General features: G+C 36.1%; 1 long non-coding RNA gene across 2 annotated transcripts in view; it reads left to right on the forward strand.

Annotated features, from left to right (window-relative positions):
- The window catches only part of LOC121896160, a 28897-nt gene extending 17480 nt beyond the window's left edge, over positions 1-11417 (forward strand). For both annotated transcript variants that reach the window (XR_006095931.1, XR_006095932.1), the window contains exon 4: positions 11326-11417. This is a non-coding gene — a long non-coding RNA (uncharacterized LOC121896160). The remainder of the gene's footprint in view (positions 1-11325) is intronic.
- Positions 11418-11805: the final 388 nt, after the last annotated feature.

Genomic DNA, 11805 nt, shown 5'->3' on the forward strand with positions numbered 1-11805 from the left:
GGACGATGCTGGAGTCTCTCAGCTCTCTCAGTGGAGAAAAAGCTGTGAGAGAGACGAGCCGCTGGGTTTGTGGGTGGGTGGGCTCTGTGTAGGCGGGTGCAGGATTAGATGTGTGTGTGATGATGGTGCCGGTGGTGAAAACATTTCACTGGAACTCATTTAAATAATGTCTGGTGATTTTCTATTTAGACTGGTTGTTTACAGCCATGTTTTCTCCAGAAATCACTTTTAGTCACTATTAACCTGGAAATGCTCATTTAAACATGCTATAATCAATATTTTTATATTAACAATGGATGGAAAATAAATGTATTTTAAAGTTTATGTGAAGCTAATATGAAGCTTCAGCGTCCAAATGAGTCAAATCAAGTAGATATCTTTCAACGTTACAGTCTTTTTAGTGCCAAAGTTCCTCTTTTTGTTACTATACTTCCACCTGCAGCTCAACAGGGAAACACTGTCCGAGGAAACACAAAGAGGGAATTTGATGCTAAAAAGACTGTAAATGTGTCAGATATCCACTTGATATGACTAACTCAGACTGCTGAAGCTGAATAGAAGCTTCACATAGACTTTTAAATGACTGTGTGGACACACTGTGGATTTTATCCTCCATCACTTCCATTGAAAACGTGTTTGGAGATCTAAAGGTCGCTGTTCACTACCTGCTGGTGAACATAGTGGAGCATTTAGCAGCTAAAAGAAAGTTAATATTGGACAGAAACACGACTCCACATCGATGATAATGTTGCTCTGTGAATAAGCAGCTGTTTATTAACATCTGCAGCAACCGCAGACATAGTTTGATACAGTTTTGCTTCCTTTATGGTTTTTAAAGAGCTCGTTACATTCAGCTCTGTTACCTTTTAACAGGCGCCAGCAGCACATTACTCCCATCTTAGCCTCCTTTTAAAAGTCACCATTAAAGATTTTATTGATAACCAACAAAGCATTATGTGCATTTATACTGAGTGAACCAGCTGATTGCACCTGGAGAAATAAAGCACATTTATCTTCTTGTGTTAGTGGGTTGAAGGCGGGACTCTGCGTCACCGTTTCATTTCTCTGTGAGACTGAAAGCAGACGAGGAGAAATGGCGTCAGCGGTGTTTAAACGGTGTCGGTTAACTGCAGCCTCTGCACACGTGATACATGATCACATCACGTATTGATCGACATTACAGCACTTTATACTGTTACCGAGGCTGGACAGCAGTACTTCATATTATCAGACGAGAGGACTCTAGTGTTGTACTGGGAGCTGCCTCTCTGTCAGTGTTTATATAGTGTGAAGGCAGTGATGGATGTGTCGTCGTGGCTCCGTGTATTTGGGTATAAACCGCCCGCGGCGCTCCGTCACACTGCGCTCCGTCACAGCTGAGGCCGTTCGCCCCTCGGCCGGCCTGGAAGCCTCCCAGCGTGGCAGCTGCTGTTTATCCAGGCACATACCGTCACTAGTGACTGATTAACACGTCGTGTGGAGACGCACATCAGAAACACACACACGATACCGGCTTTGTGTCTGCAGAGCGGTCAGAGGAGGAGGAGGAGGAGGAGGAGGAGGAGGAGGAGGGGAAATCCAGAGGTGGCTGCTGAACAATGTCAGGCCAATAAGAGCTGATTTGAATGTGAAAGGAGTCGGTTTGTGTTGTGGGACCAGCGGGTAAAGAGTCTCCCGCCGTCCCAACCAAAGGGCAAAAATACACAGAAATGACAACTAACAATTATTAATCGATGAGTCGTTTGGTTCATGTGGAGACGACGTCCTCAATGTCTCGTTTTCTTATTCAGTTTAAAGAAAATATTCACATTTAAGAAGCTGCAATTTTACTTAAAAGATGACTCAAAATGAATAATCAATTATCAAAATAGTTGATTCATTTTCTGCCAATCAACTAATCGATTAATCGACTGATCGTTGCAGCTCTAATTTACTCAACCGATTGATTAATTAAGGAAATGTGAGTCCAGAAACTAAAGATCTTCTACTCATTTCTTCTTTCTCTTTATGTTTTCTTTTATTTCATTGATTTCAACGACTGAAGGAAGTTTTGAAGTTTGTGTGACGTGTTTCTCGTGTTTCTGAGCAGCAACAAGGTTCAGAGTGAATCTCCGTCTTCATCCCTCAAACACAGAAACAGTTTGATGCAGGTTTGAGCTTTGCTTCCTTTATGGTCGTAAGAGCTCGTTACTGTCTGGTATCAGTCAGAGACGCCGGGAGAGAGAAGAGTATCAGAGCTGTCTGACCAGCTCGTCACGTCTCTCTGGAGGAGAAAATGATTACCTGACCGACACGGCATGAGGTGGACTGAACCTGGAGGGATCCGGCTACACGCATGCTAACGTTTGCTAACTGGCACCTGTTATGTTTCCATGTTTCCATGTTTAGGGGTTACACTGGGTCAAGCTGTCTGTGATGTTTTGGGGAAGCAGAAACCTCTCCGATAGAGGGTAAATCAGCATCGCCATGGTTACCAAGGTCAGAGGAGGCTTTCCTAGACAACACAGATGGGTGGATACGTCTGTTGACACAGTCGTGCAATGTGACCTAAACTGACACGGGTGAAACGCAGTTCCTTGTTTAGAAACTAGTGAACCAGTTAGACTAACTTTTCATACTGTCGGCTGATAAAGACCAGGACTCAGACCTTCAGAGGCCAGAACGCAGAAAGAGACCAGCACCCTCTGGTGTTTACTGGTTTCGGTTCTCCACACAACCTCCTGGTTTATTGGGTTATTCCTCTCCTCCACTGGGACTCCAGTCTGGTTAAACTGGGACACAAAGGCAGCTCAGACTGGTGGCTGTGTGTGTGTGTGTGTGTGTGTGTGTGTGTGTGTGTGTGTGTGTGTGTGTGTGTGTGTGTGTGATGCCCTTCAGTTGAGCTCATTCACTGGAAATAAGGAACTGATGATGAGGCATGAATTGTTTCATAAAGCTGAGAAATGAGTCAGTTTCCAGTAAGACACCAGACTGATTACTGGGAACTGGTGGTGTTGAAATCATCAGGCTGAGATTTTAGTGTCTGTTCTTTGTTGTCATTGTATAAAGACGTCTTTCTCAAAAGGCTGTAAATCAGTTTCTGACTCTGTTCATTCAGTGTCAATAGTTCATGGAGATGTTGGTTCATCTCTCAGCTGAAGACCTCACACACACACACACACACACACACACACACACACACACACACACACACACACACACTTTCATTTCCTCAAACTCACACTCGTAGTTTTTAACAAACAAACAGTTTGTTGGGGACTATTTTCAGCAGCCATTTTAAAATCCACATTTGGTGTATTTCTGGCAGCAGGACGGTGTGTGTGTGTGTGTGTGTGTGTGTGTGTGTGTGTGTGTGTGTGTGTGTGTGTGTGTGTGTGTGTGTGTGTGTGTCAGTGGATCAGTTCATTGTTGGTTTGGATTCAGACTCTATGAATGAATGTGACTCAAAGATCAGTTTAGAAAAGCAAAAATGTAAAACAGTTGTAAAGGAAACAAACACACCTTCAGACTGTGATGATGATGATGATGATGATGATGATGGTGGTGTAGCTTCACTGCATGTCACACTGTGGGAGACACTGGTGTGATACCAGTCTGTCAGACTGTGAGATGATGGTGGTCGTTGGTTTGTGGTTGTGGGTCGTAGCAGCAAACCTCCACATCGGTCTCACAGCGAGATCAGAGGCGTCGCTTCACCACACGTCTCTCACAACAGACAAAATCACTGAGTGAATGTTGAGTTGGAGAGATAAACTGTAAATACTGATCTTTTGTTTTGGCACATATGTCTCGACAGAAACAGAAACTAATCTGATTTCAGTCTCGTGTGTGTGTTCAGGTTTAGACGTTTCACTTAAACATTGAAAAAGTAAACACATCCTTTCTGTTTTATGAACCAGCCCCTCAGTACAGCCTCTGTCTGAAACAGGACCCGCCTCCTGATGAGCCCGCTCTGTTCTGATTGGTCGGCTTCAGGAAGCTTCCTCCGGCTCCGGAGGCTACGTAAACAAACTATAGTAGCAGGATTTCACTTCTTTTTCTTCTTCTTTACTCCAAATGTCAACTTCAACAAATCCATCCGTACATGTTGGAGCTGAACAACACATGGAAACACCTTAGCAACCACCTTAGCAACCACCTTAGCAACCACCTTAGCAACCATGGCTACAGAGTGAACGGCTGTTTATGAGCATGTGTGACAAGCCTCGTCAGCAAGGTAGAAAAAAGCATCACAAATGAAGCGTCTGGCAGGTTGAAGCCCTGAGTTTTGACTTGCAGGCAACATTTCTACACACACACACACATACGCACAGACACACACACACACACACACACACACACACACACACACACACACACACACATACGCACACACACACACACACACACTCCCATCACCTTCAGACAGACATGTTTAACTCAGTGGTGCTTTATTAAAATGACAGTTCTGTTACATATTCATGAGGCCTGATGTGAACAAGAACACACACACACACACACACACACACACACACACACACACACATACACACACACACACACACACACACACATACACACACACATACACACACACACACACACACACACACACACACACACTCTCACACACACACACACACACAGGCATGTAGATAAAATCACCTACACCCCCCGGCCTCTGTGTGTGTGTGTTTAATCTCTCCATCCACACTTCCTGATTCTTTCCTGCAGATCGGAATCTATCAATGAATTAATTTCTCGCTCTGTCAGACACGATCCGTCCACCTGCCCCCCCCCCCCCCCCCCACCGCCCCCCAGGCCTCCCAACAGACCATCCCACCTGCCGCCCTCTAAAGCCCCTCAGGTTCTGTGGGACGGCCCTGGGGGGGGCGGGGTTAATGTTGGCTTAAAGATGGCTGCCTGGGTCTGAAACACTTTCTATCAGAGTCACAGCAGCTGTTCATGTTGGGTTCTGGGACATGATAGGAACCGTTCACGCCGCTGCTCACGCCGCTGTTCTCGCCGCTGACACTTTAAACTAAAGTTTATTTCACAGGTTACAACCACACAAACACAGAGAAACATGAAGAAGAGAACGAGGTGTCACAGTCAGACTAACAGGATTATTATTGTCGGATCTCTGAAGCGTCTTTAACGCGTCAAACATTCGTATCTTTATGTGATCAGATATCAGATCATTCATTCGTCTTTTCTTTTCTCAGAGAGTCCAAAACCTAAAAATATTCAAATTACTAGAAAACGATTCCTTCCTTTAAACGAAGTCACCGTTATGATTCATTGATGAATTAATGAGGAACTTTCTGTATTTCCACTAATCGTTATTATTAAAATAAAACACATCAACAGCTGGATCTTTATAATATGTTGAATATTCTGTATATTCTATGTAGATTATATTGTATAATACACGATGTAATATGTTGCTGTCAGGATGTAAAAACGGATTCTCTTCTTCTCTGACTAATAAAGTTTCTCTCAGACTGACGATGACGAGTGAACATTAGTGTTTAAAGTAGTGAATCACAGACTCCAGCTGCCATCATGTGTCGTTAGATTAAAGGTCTTTGCACACCAAGTGCGTTTTTTTAATCCGTCATCCGACAAAAATCTTTACGCACAGAAACCAGCGAGTCCGACGCGTTTTATTATTCTGATGATTCTGTCCTCACTGCTTGAAAGATAAGAACCAGACAGTAAAAGAAGACCACCAATATCCGGATATCAATATCCGATTGATCCTGAACAGCAGCTGGCAGCACACACACACACACACACACACACACACACACACAGCTGATCACAGGTGATCAACCTTTCAACTGGATCTGCAGATATTCAGGAAACAGCCTCAAAATGCTGCAACATACAGACCAGATCATGATCAATAGTTGTGATCAGTCTGTGTGTAACTTCTCTGATAGTATCAGTGTTTCCAGGCTGTCGTTTGTGTGTACGGTGGCTCTGAGTGGTCAAACCTGCTCCGATGTGTAAACGTGATTGACACAACGTGAAGTCATATTTATTGTTTAACGTGAAAAAATTGGACTTGGTGTGCAAAGACCTTCTTCATTCATTAATGACCCCCCCCCCCCCCCCCCCCGCCACCTCAGTACCACAGTCGCTCCATGAATATTTAAATTAAACGAATAACTTCTTTTTTAACAACCACGAACCAGGTTCAGACCACGTGTACATGAAGCTGCTAAATCCTAAACTGACCTGCATTCACATTAAAACACCACAACGGGTCACTCTCCTCCTACTGGGCATGTGCAGAGGACAGACCGTGATGTCACAGTTAATATATATATATATATAATAACGCGTCACTGTCGGATCAATGAAGACGGAGGATATTAACACCAGAAGTGGAGCATTCTGGGAACTTACATATCATTTATTACAGTTTTTGTTTCTGCTGCTCGTTATCTTCCCTTGTTAATAACGTGTGTGTGTATTAATGTGTGTGTGTGTGTGTGTGTGTGTGTGTTAATGTGTGTGTGTGTTAATGTGTGTGTGTGTGTGTGTGTGTGTGTGTGTGTGTGTGTGTGTGTGTGTGTGTGTGTGTGTGTGTGTGCTGGGACAGGTTGTGTAATAATTAGATGGAGGAGGGGGTCTACATTAGCCAGCTGTCACTGCTTGCCCCCGCACCCCTTGTGAGTGTGTGTGTGTGTGTGTGTGTGTGTGTGTGTGTGTGTGTGTGTATCAGTGTGGTGTTTTTACTGGGACAAACTGGTTCCCAGTATCAGATCAGCAGTCTACTCACATGTTTTTATGTTGCTCTTTTTATATTTTCTGGTTTTTTTGTATCTCTGTGTTCAACCACATTTTCTGTGTATTTGTTTCTACTTATATTTACACTTATATTTATACTTATATTTATACTTATATTTATACTTATATTTATACTTATATTTATACTTATATTTTATATTTATAATTATATTTATACTTATATTTATACTTATATTTTATATTTATACTTATATTTATACTTATATTTTATTTTTATACTTATATTTTGCATTTATACTTATATTTATACTTATATTTTATATTTATATTTATATTTACACTTATATTTATACTTATATTTTATATTTATACTTATATTTACACTTATATTTATACTTATATTTATACTTATATTTTATATTTATACTTATATTTATACTTATATTTTATATTTATACTTATATTTATACTTATATTTATACTTATATTTTATATTTATACTTATATTTATACTTATATTTTATATTTATATTTACACTTATATTTATACTTATATTTACACTTATATTTATACTTATATTTTATATTTATACTTATATTTATACTTATATTTATACTTATATTTACACTTATATTTACACTTATATTTTATATTTATACTTATATTTATACTTATATTTTATATTTATACTTATATTTACACTTATATTTTATATTTATACTTATATTTATACTTATATTTTATATTTATACTTATATTTATACTTATATTTACACTTATATTTACACTTATATTTTATATTTATACTTATATTTATACTTATATTTTATATTTATACTTATATTTACACTTATATTTTATATTTATACTTATATTTATACTTATATTTTATATTTATATTTATATTTACACTTATATTTATACTTATATTTTATATTTATATTTATATTTACACTTATATTTATACTTATATTTATACTTATATTTATACTTATATTTTATATTTATACTTATATTTATACTTATATTTATACTTATATTTACACTTATATTTTATATTTATACTTATATTTATACTTATATTTATACTTATATTTACACTTATATTTTATATTTATACTTATATTTACACTTATATTTTATATTTATACTTATATTTATACTTATATTTTATATTTATATTTATATTTACACTTATATTTATACTTATATGTATACTTATATTTTATATTTATACTTATATTTTATATTTATACTTATATTTATACTTATATTTATACTTATATTTATACTTATATTTTATATTTATACTTATATTTATACTTATATTTATAATTATATTTATACTTATATTTTATATTTATACTTATATTTATACTTATATTTTATATTTACACTCATATTTATACTTATATTTATACTTATATTTATATTTTATATTTATACTTATATTTATACTTATATTTATACTTATATTTTATATTTATACTTATATTTTATATTTATACTTATATTTATACTTATATTTTATATTTATACTTATATTTATACTTATATTTTATATTTACACTCATATTTATACTTATATTTATACTTATATTTTATATTTATACTTATATTTATACTTATATTTTATATTTACACTTATATTTACACTTATATTTATACTTATATTTTATATTTATACTTATATTTATACTTATATTTTATATTTATACTTATATTTACACATATTTATACTTATATTTACACTTATATTTATACTTATATTTTATATTTATACTTATATTTTATATTTATACTTATATTTATACTTATATTTTATATTTATACTTATATTTTATATTTATACTTATATTTATACTTATATTTATACTTATATTTTATATTTATACTTATATTTATACTTATATTTTATATTTATACTTATATTTACACTTATATTTATACTTATATTTTATATTTATACTTATATTTATACTTATATTTATACTTATATTTACACTTATATTTTATATTTATACTTATATTTATACTTATATTTTATATTTATACTTATATTTTATATTTATACTTATATTTACACTTATATTTTATATTTATACTTATATTTATACTTATATTTTATATTTACACTCATATTTATACTTATATTTATACTTATATTTTATATTTATACTTATATTTATACTTATATTTATACTTATATTTTATATTTATACTTATATTTACACTTATATTTATACTTATATTTATACTTATATTTATACTTATATTTTATATTTATACTTATATTTACACTTATATTTATACTTATATTTTATATTTATACTTATATTTATACTTATATTTACACTTATATTTTATATTTATACTTATATTTATACTTATATTTTATATTTATACTTATATTTTATATTTATACTTATATTTATACTTATATTTTATATTTATACTTATATTTATACTTATATTTTATATTTACACTCATATTTATACTTATATTTATACTTATATTTATACTTATATTTTATATTTATACTTATATTTACACTTATATTTATACTTATATTTATACTTATATTTATACTTATATTTTATATTTATACTTATATTTATACTTATATTTTATATTTATACTTATATTTTATATTTATACTTATATTTATACTTATATTTTATATTTATACTTATATTTATACTTATATTTTATATTTATACTTATATTTATACTTATATTATATATTTACACTTAGATTTTATACTTATATTAATACTTAGATTTTATACTTATATTAATACTTAGATTTTATACTTATATTAATATTTATATTAATACATATATTTTATGGAATTGTATTTTGTTAAGCACCTTGTAACTCTCTCTCTGGTTTTGGAAGACGTAATAGAAATAAAGTTGACTTACTTACTTCTTTATGCCTGACAGCAGGTAGAACTGATGTTTCTCTAATTTACATTCAGAAATCTGTTCATAGCAGCTAAAGCCTGGTTAACATTTTTGATGTTTGTTTAGACTCTTGCAGCTCTCAGGTAAAGTTAAGGAGACTTTGTTGAATATAGAAAAAGTCAAAAGTGACTTGAAGCATGAGACAGAATGTGTTTATTCACATTTATACACAGCCTTCCCCTAAACTAAGTGCTTTTATTGCCTAATAACCACACACAGCCTCATCTCTGCTGTTCGCCCAACATCCACCTCGACTCCTCCCGTCTGAGCACACGAGTCATTTCCAGGAGACAGGGTCGGTTTCAGCTTTGAGAACGTAGAATCTGTTGTGGTTTGTTGGATCATAGGAAGAATCTCCTCTCGGTCTGATTTAAAGGCTTTGAAGAGCCGTCAGTTACTTTCAGAGTGACGCTCAGTTTCTACAAGCTTTAAGATCAGTGTGAAATCTCCTCACGTCAAGTAGAAACATGGAAATGACCAAACTTGGAGTTGTGAGGTTTTGGCGATATGAGGGAACAAAGGGAGAAAGCCTGAACCCCCCCCGCCCCCCCGCCAATCCCCCGCCGACACTCCTGCTGTCACGGGTCAGCGCTCAGTCAGCGGGCGGGGACAAAAGATGTTTAGATGAATGGAAAAGAGAAACACAGTCTGTCTTTGTGATGTAATTAGAGGAGAAGATGTTTCCTGCTGCTGTGATCTGATCTTCTGTCTTTATCAGAATGACCTCACGTTTCCTCTTAAACACACACACACACCAGCCGAGGCAGACATTTTATTTTGGGTGGGCCGTCTTTTCTAGAAAAACTCACTTATGAAAAGTCAAAAGAAGAAAAAAAACAAACAAAGAGAAACTGAAAAACCAGCGACCACAAAGGCAAAAACATCCAAACACTGTAGAGAACAACAGAACTGCACATAAACGAAACGCAGAATCATCATCATCATCGTCATCATCATCATCATCATCATCATCATCATCATCATCATCATCATTCTAGACTGTGATGGTGAAGGTTTATAATTGCACGTAAACCGGCAGGTGAAGCCGCGTCGGGTTGATGCATCTGGTGGTCGATGGACGCCGCGGCGTTCCTTCTTCCTTAACGTTATTAAAGGAACACTGTGAAACACTTTGTGTTTGTAGCGTTAATGTTACATTGACTGAAAAGCCTGCGAGCTGATTGGCTGCGAGCAGCTCAGAAAGGTCTGCGTGTCAGAAGCAGAGCAACCAATCACAGTCCGGAGATTTCCAACAACTGACGTCAACAATGAACCAAGTTTATATTCATTTATTTCCTCATATTTTTGATGATATTGTGATTAAACGTGGCCGGCGTACGAGAGAAATACTGAGAATGTATTAAAATATTAATAATAACACTCACGACTGAGACTTAATCATGACTATTGATACGTCGCTGCTTTCCTTTAATATTGATCAATTAATGATCTAATGATGTCTTTGCTTGCTCTTTCTCTGTCCTGTATACCCCCCCCCACACTTTCCCCTTCACCCCCCTTCACCCCCCCTCCCCCCGTCTTCCCTCCTTCATCCCTCCTTTGTTCTCGGGGTCGACCCCTCCTCCCCCTTCTTCTTCTTCTTCTGTCCTCTCTACAGTCGCAGTGAGCAGCCGGACACAGACGGAGGCGCCGCTTCTCTTCAGACTGTCAAACAAACAAAAACCACCAACTTGTTGTCCACTGGTGCCCCCCCACCACCCCCCCCCCCCCCCACACCTCCCCCCCTCCGGAGGGTCCGGGAGTCCCTGCAGTGTGTGTGTGTGTGTGTGTGTGTGTTGATGAGTGTGTGGGTGTGTTGTGTACCTTTTGATGGCAGATTGAGAGATGTTTGTGTCACAGCGTCAGTGGACGGCTTATAGGGGGCCATGCTCCCCCGCCCCCCCCCTCATCCTCCTCCTCCTCCTCCCTCTGTCCTTCCTCTCCTCCTCCTCACCTCCGTTCGCTCAGGGAGCCATCCGCATCCCCAAAGACTGTGAGTACCCCCCCCCCCCCCACACACACACACACACCCTGCTGGCAATATACACATAATATAATACACACACATATACACACACATAATACACATATACACATT

This window comes from Thunnus maccoyii, chromosome 4 (assembly GCF_910596095.1).
Source record: "Thunnus maccoyii chromosome 4, fThuMac1.1, whole genome shotgun sequence".
NCBI lineage: Eukaryota > Metazoa > Chordata > Actinopteri > Scombriformes > Scombridae > Thunnus > Thunnus maccoyii.